The sequence below is a fragment of the Cetorhinus maximus genome, chromosome 4 (genome assembly GCF_964194155.1).
Source record: "Cetorhinus maximus chromosome 4, sCetMax3.hap1.1, whole genome shotgun sequence".
In the NCBI taxonomy this organism is placed as follows: Eukaryota; Metazoa; Chordata; class Chondrichthyes; order Lamniformes; family Cetorhinidae; genus Cetorhinus; species Cetorhinus maximus.
The window spans coordinates 143,995,347-144,016,313 of NC_135882.1; the positions used below are offsets into that span (position 1 = coordinate 143,995,347).

General features: G+C 42.4%; 1 long non-coding RNA gene across 1 annotated transcript in view; it reads right to left on the reverse strand.

The window, feature by feature from the left end:
- Positions 1 to 20,643, reverse strand: part of LOC144679953 (uncharacterized) — a 59,792-nt gene extending 39,149 nt beyond the window's left edge. The window contains exon 1 of the long non-coding RNA XR_013576455.1: positions 20,252 to 20,643. This is a non-coding gene — a long non-coding RNA (uncharacterized LOC144679953). The remainder of the gene's footprint in view (positions 1 to 20,251) is intronic.
- Positions 20,644 to 20,967: the final 324 nt, after the last annotated feature.

A 20,967-nucleotide genomic window follows, 5' to 3' on the forward strand; every position in this document is an offset into this window, starting at 1 on the left:
TGATATGTTAGAGGGACAGAGGAAATACAAGTCTTCCTGCACCTAAACTACATTTCAATCCAAAGTCTAGAGATTGTGAAATAAAGCTCGTTCCCACAAGGTAAGCTAGAGGAAAAGTCCCTGACGGTAGTTTAAGATTTTTTAAAAATTCAACCTTTCCACATGGCAAGCTTGAGAGTTGGCTGTCATTTGTTTAAAAGGGTGGTTGAGTGAGGAACCAATCTGTTCAACAATCACAGATACAGCAATCAAACTCAATTCAGTCCTCACCAGGCATCAGTCCTCACCAGACAATTTTCCAGGAAGAGTTACTGGATAGTAATTAGAATTCAGAGCCACTAATTTTTCCCTCTCCAATCTCTTCCCAGGAATATTAAGACTATCTGTGCAACCTATACTGTTCTCAGGATGTGTCTGCGATTGTTGAACAGATTGGTTCCTCACTCACAATCTCTACACTTTGGATTGTTTTCAGGGTGTGGACAACATTGACATGGTCTTATTTATTGCTAATTGAGGCCAAGCGTACTCCAATAATAGTTTTGGGTAGGATCTTGGCCCGGCAACCAAAAAAAAATACAATATTAGATATCCAAGTCAGGATAGTGTGCCGACATGAACATGATATTTCCATGCTACTCTGGTCTTTCCCAGTGGTGGTGGGCACAGGGCTGGGAGGAGCAAAGTATGGTGAATTGTTGCAGTGCCTCCTACAGATAATACATAATACAATTACAGTGCATACTGAGTGGCAGGAACACCAATCAAATTATTGTTTGATCCTAGATAGTGTTGAGCTTTTTTACTAATACTGCAGCTGCTATCCAGGCTGGTAGGCATAAATTACAATTTAGATGAGACTTGTAGATGCTGGAGAAACGAGGTGGTGAGCCACTTACTGCAGAGAACTTAGCCCTTAGCCCAGTGATGGACAGCCTAAGCTAGTGAGTGGGCCGCATAAGTGGCCCTCCTTCATCTCACTGGGCCCGCAAGACTAAAAGTGGGCATGTGCACTAACCATTACACCATGAATATAAATTTGCGGGGGTGTGCCAATTGGACGTAGCAGCACTTTAACTGGATGCAGAGGGAGCACATGGCCCTCCGAGTCAATGTCGTGTGCAATCAGGATGCATCTCACCTCATGTGCCCTTGCTTTATGTGTGTGTCACTTCAGTAAATACTGGCTGGGAATAAAAAACTACATGTATGGAAACAAGTAGAATCTGGCAACCCTGCACTTGGGCAACAGTCAACAAAATATATCACAGGCCGCATTCAGATTGCAGGGCACAGGTTGTCCACCACTGCCTTAGCTTCTTCATTGATCCAGGCCATGGCGTAGCATATGGAGCTAAATGATACAGTGATAGCTACATTTCTGATCTTATGACGAAGAGAAGGTAATTGATGAAGTTGAAGGCGGTTAGACTGAGGGTACTTCACTTGAGTCAAAAATCTTAGACAGCTATGTATCAGGCATGATTTGAGCTATTGGAATTAAATGTGCAGCTAATGCACCACATCAAAACAGATTTTCCTGGCAGCATGAACCAACAACAACTTATATTTCTTTAGCCCCTTTAATGCAATAAAATGTCACAAGACACATTATAAAACAAAATATGACATTGAACCACATAAGGCGATTTAGGTCAGATGACCAAACAGGTCAAAGATGTAGGTTTTAAGGAGTGTTTTAAAGGGGGAAAGCAAGGTGTAGGGAGAGTATTTCAGAGCTAAGGGTCCAGGTAGAAACATAGAAACCAGGAGCAGGAGTAGGCCATTCGGCCCTTTGATCTTGCTCTGCCATTATGATCATGGCTGATTATCCAACTCAATAGCCTGCTCCTGCTTTCTCCCTATACCCTTTGATCCCCTTTGCCCCAAGAGCTATATCTAACTCTTTCTTGAAAACATACAACGTTTTGGTCTTAACTACTTTCTGTGCTAACGAATTCCACAGGCTCACCACTCACTGGGTGAAGAAATTTCTCCTCATCTCAGTGCTAAATGGACTACCCCATATCTTCAGATTGTGGCCCCTGGTTCTGGACTCCCTCACCATCAGGAACATCCTTCCTGCATCTACCCTGTCTAGTCCTGTTAGAATTTTATAGGTTTCTATGAGATCCCCCCCCCTCATTCTTCTGAACTCCAGCGAATATAATCCTAATCGACTCAATCTCTCCTCATATGTCAGGCCCATCCCAGGAATCAGTCGGGTAAACCTTTGCTGCACTCACTCTATAGCAAGTACATCCTTCCTCAGATAAGGAGACCAAAACTGCACACAATATTCCAGGTGTGGTCTCACCAAGGCCCTGTACAATTGCAGCAAGACATCCCTGTTCCTGTACTCGAATCCTCTGGCTATGAAGGCCAACATGCCTTCTTTACTGCCTGCTGCACCTGCATGCTTACCTTCAGTGACTGGTGTACGAGGACACCCAGGTCTCATTGCACATTCCCTGCTCTCAATTTATAGCCATTCAAATAATGATCTGCCTTCCTGTTTTTGCTACCAAAATGGATAACCTCACATTTATCCACATTATACTGGATCTGCCATGCATTTGCCCACTCACTCAGCTTGTCCAAATCACTGAAGCATCTCTGCATCCTCCTCACAGCTCACCCTCCCACCCAGCTTTGTGTCATCTGCAAATTTGGAGATATTACATTTAGTTCCCTCATCTAAATCATTAATAAAAAATATTGTGAACAACTGGGGTCCCAGCACCGATCCCTGCAGTACCCCACTAGTCACTGCCTGCCATCTGGAAAGAGACCCATTTATTCCTACTCTTTGTTTCCCGTCTGCCAACCGGTTTTCTATCCATCTCAATACACTAGCCCCAATCCCATGCGCTTTAATTTTACACGCCAATCTCTTATGTGGGACTTTGTCGAAAGCCTTCTGAAAGTCCAAATAAACCACATCCACTGGCTCCCCCTCATCAACTCTACTAGTTATATCCTCGAAAAATTCCAGTAGATTTGTCAAGCATGATTCCCTTTCATAAATCCATGCTGACTCTGTCCGATTCTGCCACTGTTTTCCAAGAGCTCAGCTATTAAATCTTTTATAATGGACTCTAGAATTTTCCCCACTACCGACGTCTGGCTGACTGGTCTATAATTCTCTGTTTTCTCTCTGCCTCCCTTTTTAAGTAACTGAAGGCACAGCCACAAAAGTGATTAAAATCAGGGATGCTCAAGAATCCAGAAATAGATGAGCACAGATATCGTTGAGGATTGTGAGGCTGGAAGAGATAAGAGATAGGAAGGGGCGAGGCCCTTGGAGGAATGTGAAAACAAGGACAGGAATTTTAAAATTAAATGTTACTTGATGGAGCCAATGTAGGTCAGCAAGCATGGGGTTGACAAGTGAACAGGAGTGTGAGAAATAGCCTTAATGAAGCCTCCAGCATTGGTGTATAAGGCTGCTGTCTACAGAAATTGAAGTTAGGGAAAGCCATTTTGAATTTCACTGTCCAGTAGTGCAAGCTAAGAAACAAGGTGAGTTTAGATGATCTCAAGTTTAGTGAGGGTATGATGTGGGAAACCAGCCAGGAGTGTGTTGGAATAGTTAAGTCTAGAGATTAAAAAGCATGAATGAGGATTTCAGCAGATAAGCTGAGACATGAGCGAAGTTGGGCCATGTTACATAGGTGGTCTTAGTGATGGAGCAAATATATGGTCCAAAGCTCATCAAGTCAAATACAATAGCAAGATTGCCAACAGACTGGTGTGGTCTCAGGCTGTTGCCAGGACAAAGTTGGCAGGGAATGGAGTTTGGAGCGCAGACCAAAACTAAAGGCTTCAGCCTTCTCAATACCTAATTGGAGGTCCTTTCTGCTCCTCAAATACTGGATGGTGGATATGCAATTTGATAATTTTGCAACAATGAAGGAATCGGCAGAGGGCGGTGGTGAGGGTGAGCTGGGTGTTATCGGCATACATATGAAAACAAGTCAGGGGAACTTTAATAAAAGATACTTTTTAACTCATCTGCACTAATTACCTTTAGTCTTCATTTAATTTTAGACCCATTGATATATTTTCATTTCCCATTAGAAACCTACAGCTGGCATTGGGACTCGTGGGGGTATGTGTTAGATGGATTAGTCTTTAAATTTTAGGTCTCGGCTTCTCCCAGACATGCACTATAGTCAGGCAGTAAATTCAGTGCTTTTAAAAATATTCACATTGTCATGAAAGTATGATAATATTTTTCTGGTTTATTATAAAGTAGATTTATGGGGATAAGTGGTTGGGTCTGTGTGTGATTTAATTACATTTTGTAGCCATGCAGACTGCAAGTTGAAGTTACCAAAATAAGTAAGGTGTAGAAGTGTCTTTAAAATGCTAAGTAGGTAAACATGGTTGGGGTCTTAGCATGTAAGGTATGAAGGGAATTTGCATTTTTAGATAGGTGAAGGGGGATTTGGATTTCAAAGGGATTTCAGTCTGTTTACAAATAGCCAAACAAGCAAGCTAGGGAATGTGTTTATTTTTCCCAAGGGTTACTGACAATATATAGTGACAACATGAAAGTTTTTATGAGGGAGATACAGTTTCAAAGACTTATGAAACAATAGAATTTACATATTATGAAGAGAAAACATATAAAGGTTAAAGAGGCTGTGTCAGCAGAAGGCATTTAGAGACCTAATAGAAGTGTGTGAGGTAGCCTTAATGAAGCCTCCTCTATTGGTGCATAAGCCTGCTGTCTACAGAAACTGAAGTTGGAGAAAACCATTTTGAATTCCACTGTCCAAGGTAGTGTATTAATTTGCTGGATCTGTTTAAAATCTAAAATCTATTTTTGGACTGTTGCCTTAAAGTGGGTGTAACTGGGAGTCAGGTTAATTAGGAATTTTAGGAGATGTTATAGTAGCAATTTGTAGTACCATGTATGTGTTTGAAGCCTTTTCTTTTGTTAAAAAATATTTTAATTTAGTTTTTTTTTAAACTCTAAAGTCTTGATGGACTTATTACTTCTGAATTCACTGTGCACATCTCAAAATAAATACTAATTGCAAAACCATTGTGATAGCTTGATCAAGTTTCCCTCATGGATTTGATCCGCCTAGCACACACCATCTACCGTGTCATAGCATCTATGCAACTTGCACTTATAGCAAGTCCAAGTGCATTGGAAGGACACATTTTATTGAGTAAGAGATAAATTGAGTAAAGATAAACCCCAGGTACATCAATGTTAACAATGATAATTTAAAACATGCTGGTAAGATACCACTGCTTTAAGCATTCATGATCTGGAACAGTGAAGTTATAGGCATAACTGAACAAAGGGCTCACATCATAGGCAACTCAAGCACCACAGGCCACATGGAGGTTCAAAGTTGACAGCAGGTATTTATAAATAGTGAGGGAAAGTAAAGTTTTAAAGTAAACCCACTGCAAGCTGATTTTTTCATCACCTGGTCTCAAAAAAACACTGCCAGGAATTTGGACGGTAGCATTCTACACATGGACACCCAAGAGTAAAGAATTGCAAGACATCAAAGTTGATGGGAGAGAAGACAAATTAGAATATACCAATTTGATTAAAATAGTTAGAAGAGTAAGTTTGCATTAATATACTTCATTTCACATTGTCAGGACATTCCAAAGTGGTTTACAGCCAACAAATTAATTCCAAATTGTAGTCACTGTTAAGCAAGTAAATGTAGCAGCCAATCTGCACACAGCAAGTAAATGCCAAATTAATTTATTTTGACGGCATGAGTTGAGAGATAAATGTTAACCAAGATACTGCAATAATTTTTTTGATCTTTGAAAATCAAGATACTTTGCATCCACCTGAACATGCATTATCCAAAAATTGGCAACTTGACTCTGCAGCATTCTCTAAATAATGCATGGGAGCACCAATCTAGATTATAAACTCAATTCCTGCTGTGGGTGTTGAACCCATAACTTCTAACTCAAAGAGTAGTATGTGTTGCCACTGAGTGAATCCAGCACTTGGAGGTTGAGAGTGGCACAAAAGTTTGTGGGGGTATCGTGGTGGTAGGGGAGGGGGTGGGGGTTGAAAAAGCCTTTGAAGCAATTTTAAAAACCCACACAACATAAATAGAGCATGTCCTTGTCACCTTGTCAGGGCTGACAAATGATAAAATGACACGAGCTTCAGAAGATAACAAAAATGACAAAGTTGAGAATGACTTATGGCTTGCTTTACTCATTGGGCTATTTATCAAACTGCGCCAGGCATGACATAGCCTCACAATAAATAAATCAATTTAAAAATTGCTATATCTCATACACAGGATCCATTTTTACTTCTGATATTCCAAAGGTAAAAGGCCAAAGGATCAGAAAACTGGAAGAGAAAGTGGGTTCTGGGAATCATTGTTTAAAATTCTGAAAAAAAAAAGTATTATTTAGTTTATATATTTTTTCTCAGCTCCACTTTAAAATCAATATGAATATTGTGAAAAGACCCATTTTATCAACAGCTCACTGTGCTGAATGTAAACCCAGATTCCAGAATTCGTTTGGTTAGGACAGAAAATATGGAAACTTATGGGCTTGACCCATTCCAGTATTGTTACTAGACGAGTGTCTTGATGCCAACACATTAGGGACAAAAAAACTTTTCAGCCAATACACTTCAGTGCTGTGCCAGCACAAATTGGTTGTCATACAGTATTTTTAATTCATCACGCTGAAATACACTATCAACACTTCACCAGCACTTGGGCTTACGGCTCAAAGCATGCTTGCCATACACTAAAAAAATGACAGAAGCTAGAAACATATCCCCTCGAACTGTTTCAAGGAGTAAGGTACAAATTTATTGCATAAATGGCCCCTTACCTGCATTTATAAAAATGCGAAAGTCCTAGCTGAAAAGCCAAAGCTCACGGTGATTACATAGCCAGGGATGGAGAAAAAATATAATTTCATAAGAATACCTTAATTTGGGCTTTTAAAAGCCAGTAGGCTATAGTAGGAAGGAAAGCCTGAAGGATGTAGGGAATTCCACAGTTCAATTACTGATTTTTTTTTTTGGTCGGCTTACTTTAAGATAGCCTTCAATATTGCTAAAAAATTAAGTTCACAGAATTGTTACAGCGCAGGAGGCAGCCATTTGGCCCATCATGTCTGCACCAGCTGTCCAAATGAGCAATTTACCTAGTGCCATTCTCTGCCTTCTCCCTGTAACCCTGCACATTATTTAAAAAAACAACAATTATCTAATTCTCTCTGGTTCCTGCAAATAGCATTGTAACCTATTTATATTAAACATATTCCTGTCAGTGTTCCAATCGAAAACCTAGGCCATATTCTCTGCTGTTGGGTTATAATACTCCAATCTAGAATTTTACAAGCAGCAAGGACAAATCACAAATTAAGTCTTTATGAAGGAGCTCTTTCAGCACATAAAAAGATAACAGTGCAGATGAGGCTACGCATACAATTTAGGCCATCCTTTCATCAGTTTCCAGTTCCACAAAACAAACAAACCAGAGTTTATGCCTCCACTACAGTCACTGGAAAATAATCACTTCCTAAAATACAGCACAGGTGGTGGTCAGTCGGCTCATCGTGTCTATGCCAGCTCTCTAGTCGTTCCCACTCCATGTGGCTCTACAATCTCACTCCCTGTGGCTCTACAACATTTTTCTCTTCACGTAATGATCCAACCTCTTTTTGAAATTGCATCTGACTCTACTCGCTGCGTAAAAAGGTTTTTCCTCTTGTCACCGCTGGATTTGCCAATCACCTTTAATCAGTTTCCTCTGGTTCTCTACCTTTCTGCCAATGAGAACTGTTTCTCTATCAACTGTCAACTTCTTCACAGTTTAATTTAACTTAAGCAATTTATATGCATAAATAAAGCTTCCTTCTCATTTATGGTTTTTCAAAGCTTAGGATTGAATTTTCCTTCCCTTCCCAATAACTCAATTTTCTGACACTAAAGATCAAAATTATTATCCTTTGTACAGATCCAGAGATTGAAGACCAGAAGCTAAAGTTATACCATACAGTTACAGCACTTTGGCCTCAAACTTGCACCCCACGCAATTGACAAAATTGTAGAGTTCAGAATTCTATTGGCTTTATTGACATATTGTTCTGCAATCTGTGAACATACTGAGTGCTGGGTTTGTCATTCCCAGGTCCTGAATAATCTCTTTTCCAGTTCGTTTAATCCCATTCATTGAGTAATTCATTTTACATTCAGCCTTCTAATGTGCAATACCTTGGTTTTAATACAAAATGTATTATATTTCCCAAGGTTCCCATGAACAATCATCAACCATTGTCCTGTTCACTTGTAAATATTGTCAAGTTCTTCTGTAGTTCTTTTTTTTTTAATTCTTTCACGGGATGTGGGCATCACTGGCTGGGCCAGCATTTACTGCCTTTCCCTAATTGCCCTTGAGAAGGTGGTGATCTGCCTTCTTGAACCACTGCAGTCCATGTGGTGCAGGTACACCCACAGTGCTGTTAGGGAGCTCCAGATTTTGACCTACTGGCAGCGAAGGATATAGCATAAAGATATGATGATATAGTTCCAAGTTAGAATGGTATGTGGCTTGAAGGGGAACCTCCAACCTCCAAAGGGGATTGGTGTTCCCAATCATCTGCTGCCCTGGTCCTTCTAGGCGGTAGAGATCATGGGTTTGGTAGGTGCTGTCAAAGGACCCTTGGGTGAATTGCAGTAGTGCATCTTGTAGATGGTACACAATACTGCCACTGTGCATCAGGTGTGGAGAGAGTGGATGTCTGTGGAAGGGGTGCCAATCAAGCAGGCTTCTTTGCCCTGGATGGTGTCAAGCTTCGAGTGTTGTTGGAGCTGCACTCACCCAGGCAAGTGGAGAGTATTCCAGCACACCCCTGATAGTGGTCAGGCTTTGGGGAGTCAGGAGGCGAGTTACTCGCCACAGGATTCCTAGTCTCTGGTTTGTTCCTGTAGTCACAGTATTGATATGGCTGGTGCAGTTCAGTTTCTGTAACCCCCCCAGGATGTTGATAGTGGGGGATTCAGCCATGGTAATGCCACTTAATGTCAAGGGATGATGGTTAGATTCTCTCTTGCTGGAGATGCTCATTGCCTGGCACTTCTGTGGCGGAGGGAGCGAATGTTGAAGATGGTAGATGGGATGTCAATCAAGCAGACTGCTTTGTCCTGGATAGCGGCAAGTTTCTTGAATGTGGTTGGAACTGCACTCATCCATGCAAGTGGAGAATATTCCATCACACTCCTGACTTGTGCCTTGTAGATGTTGGACAGGCTTTTGAGAGTTAGGAAGTTACTCTCCTTAGTTACTGCCTTTATAGTGTTAATTGCCCTCTCCCACAGCTGAGCATCTGCAAATCTGACTAAATTTGTTCTGAATCCATATAAAGATTAGGAACAGTAGAAGTCCCAACATCAGTCTCTGTGGCACTGCACTCACTACCTAGCTGGACATCACTACAGTAGGAACATATTGTATTCAGCCTATACGCCTGTTCCACCATTCAATGAGATCATGGCCGATCTGTATCCTAATTCCATCCAGCTGCATTGGGGAGGTGATGGCGTAGTGGTATTGTCACTGGACTAGAAATCCAGAGACCCACGGTAATGCTCTGGGGACCTGGGTTTGAATGCCACCACGGCAGATGGTGGAATTTGAATTCAATTAAAAAATCTGGAATTAAAAGTCCAATGCTGACCATGAAACTATTGCCGATTGTTGTAAAAACCCATCTGGTTCATTAATGTCCCTTAAGGAAAGAAATCTGTTGCCCCCCTCACCTGGTATGGTCGCCTACATGTGACTCCAGACCCACAGCAATGTGGTTGACTCTTAAATGCTCTCTGAAATGGCTTAACAAGCCATTCAGTTGTAACAAGCCAATACAATGACAAAAAAGGAATGAAACCGGACGGACCACCGGCATCGACCTAGGCACCAGAAAAGGCAGCAGCAATCGCAGCCCTGTCGACCCTGCAAAGACCTCCTTATTGACATCTGGGGGCTAGTGCCAAAATTGGGAAGAGCTGTCTCACAGGTTAGTCAAGCCTGACATAGTCATCCTCACGGAATCATACCTTACAGATAATGTCCCAGACTCCACCATCACCATCCCTGGGTACGTCCTGTCCCAGCGGCAGGACAGACCCAGCACAGGTGGCGGCACAGTGGTATACAGTCAGGCGGGGGTTGCCCTGGGAGTCCTCAACATTGACTCCGGACCCCATAAAGTCTCATGGCATCAGATCAAACATGGGCAAGCTCCTGCTGATTACCATGTACTGCCCTCCCTCAGCTGATGATCAGTACTCCTCCATGCTGAATATCACTTGGAGGAAGTACTGAGGGCGCAGAATGTTCTCTGGATTGGGGACTTCAATCACCAAGAGCGGCTCGGTAGCATCACTACTGACCGAGCTGGCTGAGCCCTAAATGACATAGCTGCTAGACTGGGTCTGCAGGTGGTGATGGATCAACATGCTTGACCTCATCCTCACCAACCTGACTGCCTCAGATGCATCTGTCCATGACAGTATCAGTAGGAGTGGCCACCGCAGATTCAGTCATTGTGGAGACGAAGTCCTGCTGTCACGTTGAGGATATCCGCCATCGTGTTGTGTGGCACTATCACCATGCTAAATGGGATAGATTTCGAACAGATCTAGCAACTCAAGACTGGGCATCATTGAGGGGCTGTGGGCCAAAAGAGTGCAGGAGGGCATGCCAGGAGCAGCACTAGGCATACCTAAAAATGAGGTTTCAATCTGGTGAAGCTATAAAACAGGACTACGTGCGTGCCAAACAGTATAAGCAGCAAGTGATAGACAGAGCTCAGCGATCCCACAACCAACGGACCTGATCTAAGCTCACCAATCCTGCCACATCCAGTCGTGAATGGTGGTGGACAATTAAACAACTCACTGGAAGAGGTGGCTCCACAAATATCCCTATTCTCAATGATGGAGGAGCCCAGCACAGCAATACAAAAGATAAGGCTGAAACATTCGCAACGATCTTCAGCCAGAAGTGCCAAGTGGACGATCCATCTCGGCCTCTTCTGGAGGTCCATAGCATCACAGATGTTAGTCTGCAGCCAATTCGAATCACTCCACATGATATCAAGAAACAGCTGAAGGCACTGGATACTGCAAAGGTTATGGGCCCTGGCAACATTCCGGCAATAGTGCTAAAGAATTGTGCTCCAGAACTTGCCGCGCCCCTAGCCAAGCTGCTCCAATACAGCTACAACACTGACATCTACCAGGCTATGTAGGAAATTGCCCAAGTATGCCCTGTACATAAAAAGCAGGACAAATCCAACCCGGCCAATTATTGCCTCATCAGTCTACTCTCCATCATCAGTAAAGTAATGGAAGGGATCAATCAACAGTGCGATCAAGCGGCACTTGCTTAGCAATAACCCGCTCAATGATGCCCAGTTTGCATCCGCCAGGCAACACAGCTCCTGACCTCATTACAGCCTTAGTTCAAACATGGACAAAAGGGCTGAACTCCCGAGGTGAGGCGAGAGTGACTGCCTTTGACATCAAGGCAGCACTTGACCGTGCATGGCATCAAGGACCCTAGCAAAACTGGAGTCAATGGGAATCAGGGGGAAAACTCTCCGCTGGTTGGAGTCATACCTAGCACAAAGGAAGCTGGTTGTGGTTGTTGGAGGTCAGTCATCTCAGCTCCAGGACATCATGCAGGAGTTCCTCAGGGTAGTGTCCTAGGCCCAACCATCTTCAGCTGCTTCATCAATGACCTTCCTCCCATCACAAGGTCAGAAGTGGGGACGTTCGCTGATGATTGCACAATGTTCAGCACCATTCGTGACTCCTCAGATACTGAAGCAGTCCATGTCCAAATGCAGCAAGACCTGGACAATATCCAGGCTTGGGCTGACAAGTGGCAAGTAACATTTACGCCACACAAGTGTCAGGCAATGACCATCTCCAACAAGAGAGAATCCAACCATCGCCCCTTGACATTCAATGGCATTACCATCACTGAATCCCCCACTATCAACATCCGGGGGAGTTACCATTGACCAGAAACTGAACTGGACTAGCCATATAAATACTGTGGCTACAAGAGCAGGCCAGAGGCAAGGAATCGCGTGACGAATAACTCGCCTCCTCCCCAAAGGCTGTCCACCATCCACAAGGCAAAAGTCAGGAGTGTGATGGAATACTCCCCACTTGCCTGGATGAGTGCAGCTCCTACAACACTGAAGAAGCTGGACACCAGAACAAAGCAGTCTGTTTGACTGGCACCACATCCACAAACATTCACTCCCTCCACCACTGATGCACAGTAGCAGCAGTGTGTACCATCTACAAGATGCACTGCAGGAATTCACCAAGGCTCCTTAGACAGCATCTTCCAAACCCACTACCACCTTGAAGGACAAGGGCAGCAGATAGACGGGAATGCCACCACCTTGACGTTCCCCTCCAAGTCACTCACCATCCTGACTTGGAAATATATTGCCATTCCTTCACTGGCGCTGGGTCAAAATCCTGGAACTTCCTTCCTAACAGCACTGTGGGTGTACCTACACCACATGGACTGCAGCGGTTCAAGGAGGCAGCTCACCACCACCTTCTCAAAGGCAACTAGGGATGGGCAATAAACGCTGGCCCAGCCAGCAAAGCCCACATCCCGTGAATGGAAAAAAAAATCCTCATTCAGCAAAAGCCTCTTGATCTCCAATTTAAAATTATATTAACTAGCATCACTGCTTTTTGAGTGTTCCACACTTCTACCACCCAGTGTGATGAAGTATTTTCTAACTTCTCACCTGAATGGCCCAGAACTTTCCCCATGAGTAGAAAACATTTTTGAATCTGCCCTATCAATTCCCCTTTCAAAATCCTAAAAACTTCCAATCACAATCACTCTTTAACTTGTTAAAACTTGTACAGAACACCGGTTCAGTTGCAACTGCAGTATTTTGTTCAGTTCTGAGCACCACACCTTACAAAAGATGTGAAGGCAGCATTAGAGAGAGTGCAGAAAAGATTCACGAATATGGTTCCAGCGAGGAGAAAGTTAAGTTATGCAGATAGATTGGAGGGGTTGGGGCTGTTTTCCTTGGAGAAGGTTGAGAGTAGATTTGATACAGGCATTCAAAATCATCATGGGTCTGGACAGGATAGATAGGGAGAAATTGTTCCCATTGGTGGAAGGATCGAGAACAAGAGGGCAAGAATTTAAGGTAATTGTCAAAAGAAGCAATCAAGACATGAGAAAAACATTTTTCACACAGTGAGTGTTTGGGATCTGGGACGCACTGCCTGAGGGTATGGTGGGGACAGGTTCAATCAAGGCATTTAAGAAGGAATTGGATTATTATCTGAAAAGGAATAATATGTAGGGCTACATGGAGCACTAGGTAAATTGTGTCTTCAGAGAGCCAGTGCAGTCATGATGGGCCTAATGGCCTCTTTCTGCGCTGTAACCACTCTATGCTTAACCATCTATATTCCAAGAATCACTGCCCTCGATGATGTAATCTCTCTTCATAATTTAACCTTGGAGCACCCTTCCACAGCCAAAATATCCTTTCAAAGATGCGGTGTCCAGAAAAGGGCACAATATATTAGAAGTGGAGAAAGCAGGGCTTTGTATGACTGTAGGAAAACGTTCTCCCCCTTATATTCTAGCCCTCTAAACAAAACGAATATTAGCCTTTGATTATTTTTCATACCTGACCACTACATTTTATTGATCTGTGTATACAAATCCCTAAATCGCTTTGGACTGCCACAGTTCCTAACTTACCATTTAAAAAAAACTAGGATCTATCCTTTTGCACAAAATGGATGACCTCACACTTACTGTATTGCAGTCTATCTGCCACAGTTTTGTGCACCACTTGCTTAATCTATCAAATTGCTCTTCATAATGTTACTCATCTACACTACTTATTATCCCACAAAGCTTTGTTGAACATACGAATCAGGAGTAGTAGGCCATTCAGCCCCTCGAGCCTGGCTGATCTGATTGCAACCTCAACTCTATTTTCCTGTCTACTCCCCATAACCTTTGACTCCCTTGTCAATCAAGAATCTATCTAACTCAGCCTTTAAAACATTCCATGATTTTGCCTCCACTGCTCTCCTGGGAAGAGAATTCCACAAACTCAACCCTCAGAGAGGGAAGCTTCTCCTCATCCCTGTCTTAAATGGGGTACCCCTTATTTTTAAAACTGTGTCCCCTAGTCCTCGTCTCCCCCACAAGGGGAAACAGCCTCTCAGCATCCACCCTGTCAAGTCCCCTCAGGATCTTATACACTTCAATAAGATCACCTCTCATTCTTCTAAACTCCAATGGATACAGGCCCAACCTGTTCAACCTTTCCTCATAAGATCACCTCTTCATCCCAGGAATCAATCGAGTGAACCCTCTCATCGGCAACCTGGATGTATGGTTCTCTAGTCTATTACCGAAGTCATTAGTAGCGAATAATCGAGGCTTCAAAGCAAACAAATCCATTTATGTATAGACCCATTAGCCATATTCTCTGTCTGCTACCAGGTAACAAAGTCAGTAACTTGCTTCCACCTTGATAAAACTAGCATCCTCTGCTTCCTTACCTTAACAGCTTTTCATGTGGAGCTTTATCAAAAGCTTTCCGGAAAGCTAGACACATGACAAATGAACTCCTGTTTCTGTGTGGCAGTGCCACAGTCATGCACTGGCCTTGAACTGGGCAAAGGCCTTATGCCTGATTTGTTTTTATTATAGGTATTTGCTGTGGAGCAGGAAGCCTGAACTGTTCTGTGGAACAAACTCATGGGGCGTATCTTTGCTGCTCTACAAATTTTAATGTGTTGCATCACTGGAATGACATCAGCAATGAATGCTTATAAAACCAGTTGCATAACACACGCTTGCCAATTCTAAATAATGTTAAAAAGGTGTCCAGTGCGACATTTAGTACTTCAAGAAATCTTGTTTTTGAATAATTTTGTTTTCCTTCTATTGTTAGCTTGGCATGTGGTAGCCTTCGCAGAGTAATGAAAATTAAGGGTTCAATTGTCATTTCGGAATTTGGGCAAATAATCTGGTCCACACTGTCATAACTGTTGTTTTCTGAGGCAGGTTCCCCAGGCAGTCAAAAATGTCAATCCTCCTTACCATTACCTCCAGGGCTGTCTCAGTAAAGAGAACTGTATTTTCTCCTCTTGGGAACTAAGACATTCCTGGCTACAAACAAAAGGAAACAATTCCCAGCCTCTTTGGATAAAAAAAATACTTCCTCACATAAACTTAGCCCAGCTCTTTACTTAATTGGCCATTGCTAAGTTACAAACATCTATCTGGAAAAATACACGTCAATGCAGTAAATTGAAAAAAAAATCATTGGAGGAAAAAAATGCAGTCAAGGTACCACCCACAGGAAAATCCGACCAAGCAGGCATTCAAAAGCAAAGGCTGAACATAAATTCCCCTCCTTAAAAAAAGTGGCAGATTTGTTATACACCAAGGTTAACCGTCATCATTAACAATGATGGTTTAGCATCAACAATATTTTTCCAAGGTTCTCCTGAAGGTTCAGGCAGAAACTGGCAAGGTTAAAAATAGATATTTCTTTCAAATGAAGGGGTCGAGGGAGAAAGGACTTGTGCCTAAAGCCTTTCACAATTTTAGGCCATCTCAAAACATTTCAGTCAAAGCATTTGAAGTGCAGTCAATGTTCTCATACAGGAAAACACAGCAGCTAATTTATAAAGTCCCACAAGCGTAACAGGATACATGACCAATTCAATTATTTTTAGTGACGATACCAGGAAAACACCTCTGGTCTTCCTTGAATGGTGCCATAGGTTCTCTTACACCTCATTTTAATGCCTCACCTGAAAGGTGGCATCTTTGATAGTGCAGTGCACTCTCACTACTACAGTGGTGTTAGCCCAGGTTATGGAAATCACTGGGTTGAGGATTGAACCCACAACCATCTAACCCAGGTGAATGCCAACGTTGGCACCTAGAACACCAGGGATTAAAGTACTCTTGTGAATGCTAAAAAACACTGTTTCTGAAGTATGAAGAATCAATACATGACAATTTAATTTTTTCTACTGAGGAGTTCTATAGCTATTCTTTTAGTTGGGATTTATCACAGTTATTACCAAAGATCCTGAATATAGTAATACATACACTAGCTTACAACTTAATTTGAACACATGGTTTAAAATCTAATTCGATCACAATACATAATATACATTCTTTTTACATCAAAGACAATTCTCATTCCCACCACATCAGCACAGGGTTGGGGGGGGGGGGGGTAGCAAAGGGGACATTTTCTTCATCCAGGCACAACGATTGCTCTCTTCCAAATTTGTAACAGCCAATGGTTTGAAGCCTAAATATTATAAGCACTTCCCAGTCTCAGACAAGATAATTAAATGATTGGCCTGAGCTTGTTTACTTAACAATTAGACTTTGTGGCCTCAGAGACACAGCTCCCGGCTTAGCAGCAAAACTCTTTTCCCCCTAAAACAGTGAACCATCTGAATTACTACAAGCAATGCTACAAAACACATGCATATCTTGCATCTAATACTCCTAATACTTGTAAATTACAAACAATTCATTACTTAAGTTTAAAGAGAAAGAATGCCAATTATTTCCTGTTGCTCCTGCTATGCAGGCAACCTGGCCTATCCAAGAACAGAAATAGTAGGCCATTTGGCCCAACAAATCTACTTGCCATTCAATAAGACCACGGTTGATCAGATTGTGGCCTTAACTCCACTTTCCTGCCTGCCCCCCCAGTAACCCTGGACTCTCTTGTTTATTAAAAATCTGTAACTCAGCCTTGAATATATTCAGTGACCCAGCCTCCACAGCTCTCTGTGGAAGAGAATTCCAAAGACTAAATAGTATCTGAAAGAAGAAATGCCTCCTCATCTCTGGGAGGCCTCTTGTTTTTAAACTGTGTCCAGTAGTTCTAGATTCCCCTCCAACCCCCCTACCGAGAGAAAACATCCTTTCAGTATCTAACCCATCAAGCTCCCTCAGAATCTGACATTTTCAATAAGGTCACCTCTCATTCTTCTGCAGGCTCAGCCTACTCTCCAACTTTTCCTCATAAAACAACTCCTTCATCTCAGGAATCCATCTAGTGAACTTCTCTGAATTGCTTCCAAAGCAAGTATATACCTCTTTGAATAAGAAACCAAAACTGTGCAGCATCCTCTAGGTGAACTCTCACCAATACCCTGTACGGATGTAGCAAGACTTCCCTACTTTTATCCTCTTTCCTCCTTGCAATAAAAGCTAACATTCCATTTCCCTACCTAAGCACTCGCTGTACCTGCATGCCAATGTTTTGGAATTTATGTACAAGGACATCCAGATCCCTCTATACCACAGCATTCTGCAGCCTCTTTCCATTTAATAAATATAGTGCTTTTCTATTCTTCTTGCCAAAGTGGACAACCGCACTCTTTCACATATTATACTCCAGCTGCCAAATTTTTGCCCACTTACAATCTTTCTATATCCCTTTGCAGATTGTGTATGTCCTCATCACAACTTATTTCCTACCTACCTTTGTATCGTCAGCAAATTTGGCTACAATGAATTTGGTCCCTTCATCAAATTCATTATAGATTGTAAATAGTGGAAGCCCCAGCACTGATCCCTGCGGCACTCAGATAGTTACAGTTTGCCAACTTGAAAATACCCATTTATCCAATTGTTTCCTGTTCATTAACTAATCCTCTAACCATGCTAACATGGATATACCTCCCAACACTATGAGCTCTTATCTTGTACAGTAACTTTTTACGTGGTTTCTTACTAAATGCCTTTTGGAAATCCAAATACAACAGCTACTGGTTGCCCTTCATCCGCCTTGCTTGTTACGTCCTCAAAGAATTCTGATAAATTTGTCAAACACTATTTCCTCTCATAATATAATCAGGCAGAGTCAGCATGATTTTCTAAATGTCCTGCTACTGGTTCCTTAATAATGTATTCCAGCATGTTTTTGATGACAGATGTTAAGCTAACTGGCCTATAGTTTCCTTTCTGTCTCCTTCTTTGCTTACTTGAATAGATTTTCAGTTCTACAATTGACTAGGACCCTTCCAGAATCTAGGGAATTTTGCAAGGCTACAACCAATGCATACACTATCTCTGAAGCCACTTCTTTTAAGACAGGACGCAGACTGTCAGCCCAAAGTAATAGTCGGCCTTTAGTCCCATTAGTTTTCCTAGTAATTTTTCTCTAGTGATCGTGATTGTTCTAAATTTCTCCCTTCTTTTTGCCCCTTGATTCTCCCCTATTATTATTGGAACGCTTTCTGTGTCTGGCACTCAAGGGCAACTAGGGATGGGCAATAAATGCTGGCCCAGCCAGTGAAGCCCGTATCCTGCAAATTAATTTTTTAAAATATTGTGAAGACAGATACAAAATACTTGTTCAAAGCCTCTGCTAATTCCTTGTTTCCGATTATTAATTCCCCAGTCTCATCTTCTAAGGGACAAACACCTACTTTAGCTACTCTCTTCTTTATACTTGTAGAAGCTCTTATCATCTGTTTCTAGATTGCTTACTACTTTACTCCCATACTATAATTTCTCCCTCTATTTTTTTTAAAGTCATCCTTAAGTCATCTGGTTTCTAATATTTTCCCCAATCTTCTGGCCTATCACTAATCTTCACAACATTGTATACCTTTTCTTTCAATTTGATACCACCCTTAGCTTCCTTAGTTAGCCATGGATGGCACATCCTTCTTGGAGCCTTTCACAATAAACTACATCTTTGTTGAAAGAAAAACAACCAGCAACGTAAAGAATCTTCTTACAGGCTCCAGCAGACTTCAGGATGCACTGATTTGGGCCACTCCACAAGCAGTAGCTGGGCAGCAATCTTAAAGGTAAAGTAAAAACAAAAAGCTAAAAGCTACTGCGGATGCTGGAAATCCAAAACAAAATAAAAACAGAATTACCTGGAAAAACTCAGCAAGTCTGGCAGCATCGGCGGAGAAGAAATCAGTCAACGTTTCGAGCCCTCATGGCCCTTCAGCAGAACTGAAGCATAGTTTCAACAAGGGAGAAATATAAATTGGTTTAAGGTGGGTGGGGGGGAAGAGACACATTGAGGGTGTGGTGTGAGCAGATAATCAAAAGATGTCAGAGACAAAAGGGTCAAAGAGGTGTTGAAGGTGGTGGTCTTTGTCTGAGAAAAGTGCTAATTAAGAATGCAAGACAGGATATTCAAAGTACAGCTCTAGTGGGGGTGGGGTGGAAAGACTAAAGGTTTTAGTTTTAGATTTAAAAATAATGGAAATAGGTGGGGAAAGAAGAATCTATATAAATTATTGAAAAAAAAGGCGGGTGGGGGGGGAAAAGAAACGGGGTGGGGATGGGGGGAGGGGGGTTTAAGATCTAAAGTTGTTGAATTCAATATTCAGCCCAGAAGGCTGTAAAGTGCCTAGTCGGAAGATGAGGTGCTGTTCCTCCAGTTTGCGTTGGGCCTCACTAGACTTGCTGAGTTTTTCCAGGTAATTCTGTTTTTATTTTGTTAAAGGTAAAGTACCTAGTTAAATCACATTCTAGACCCAAGACCACCACCCCCCCAAAAACAATGCATGGGATATCAGTTTGGTTTAAAAAAAATCATTCTATGCAAGCCATTTTGGGTATTTACAGAAAATTAGACGTCCAAAATCAAAATACAACCTGACCCTTGTCGCAATTAGGTGGGTGGGGGAGGGGGGTTGTAGCAGGTAGAGAAAGTGAAAGAAAAGGAGAGTATGTTTAAGAAGTGTGGATGAGGAGGGGAACGCTTCATATGACATTTCTGCCATTGCCAAGCAGTTGACACTTCTCGGCCAAACCGGGTCACAAATTAATGGGTAACGCAAATGAAAAACAATGCTTTGGACCAATGAAATTTTAAATATTACTTCAGAGAGGCAGGAAAAAAAAAACAAATGTTGGAAACACACTGAATCCAAAATCTTATGTTTCCATTTAACCGTGACATAAAAATAGACGTGCAGTAAATCTGGACATCAACTCGACCAACCAAAATTATTTTCACCAAAAAAATATCAAACTTCTCACGTTAAAATATTTACCAAAAAATTCATTTCTGTTTATTTAAGCGCGGATAATTTAAATCTAGTTGGAATTAAACCTTTAAATTATTGAGACATCAGAAGGAAGCAGGAAGATTTTCAGATGTAAAATTCGCAGATTACTCTCCCCCTCACCCCACCACTGCTCCAAATGGTTGTCAGTTAAAGCCATCCCCGCCGCTCATCCGAACACACTGGGCCACTAGCGAAGGGCCCTGCAGGAGAAGCGGCCTGTACCCTGCAGCTGCCGCCCGGCCCGGCGTAAATCAACCGCTCGGCTCGCTTCCCTTCCCTCCAACACCGGCTCCCACAGCAAACGCCGTCGTTTTTCTTTTAAATAGAGAAATAAAATGCTAGAATCATTTTATTTTACGTTCCCAGTTGTCCGGCCCCCGTCCTTCTGTCTCCGATTCGCCTCCGTCTTTCGTTTGACCTTTTTTCCCCTCCGGTGTTTTTCTTCTCTCTCTCTCTCTCTCTCCAAGCTACTGTTTCCCCTCACAACAAAAATATCAACTAGGCCCAAACCGTCACTCCCACAACTCCCCGCCCCTCTCCCAGACTGGCAGCTGAATCAGCCAATAGCAAGGTGCCATGCTCTCCTGCTCCGCTTGGCCTCCTCGCCTTGTTTTAGATTGACATTACTGTTAGCCAATAATACTCCAAAGCGACCTTCATCCTCCCACCAATTGCCATGGCAGAGGGGCGGATTCTCAATCTTGATTGACAGTTCGTGCAGAGATTGAGGGGAGGTCGAGTGACATTCCGATGACGTAACCATTCCGCCTGCATTTTTGATCGACGTCCAATCTACCCAATAATAATAGGCCTTTCCTCTCAGCCTCATCCAATCA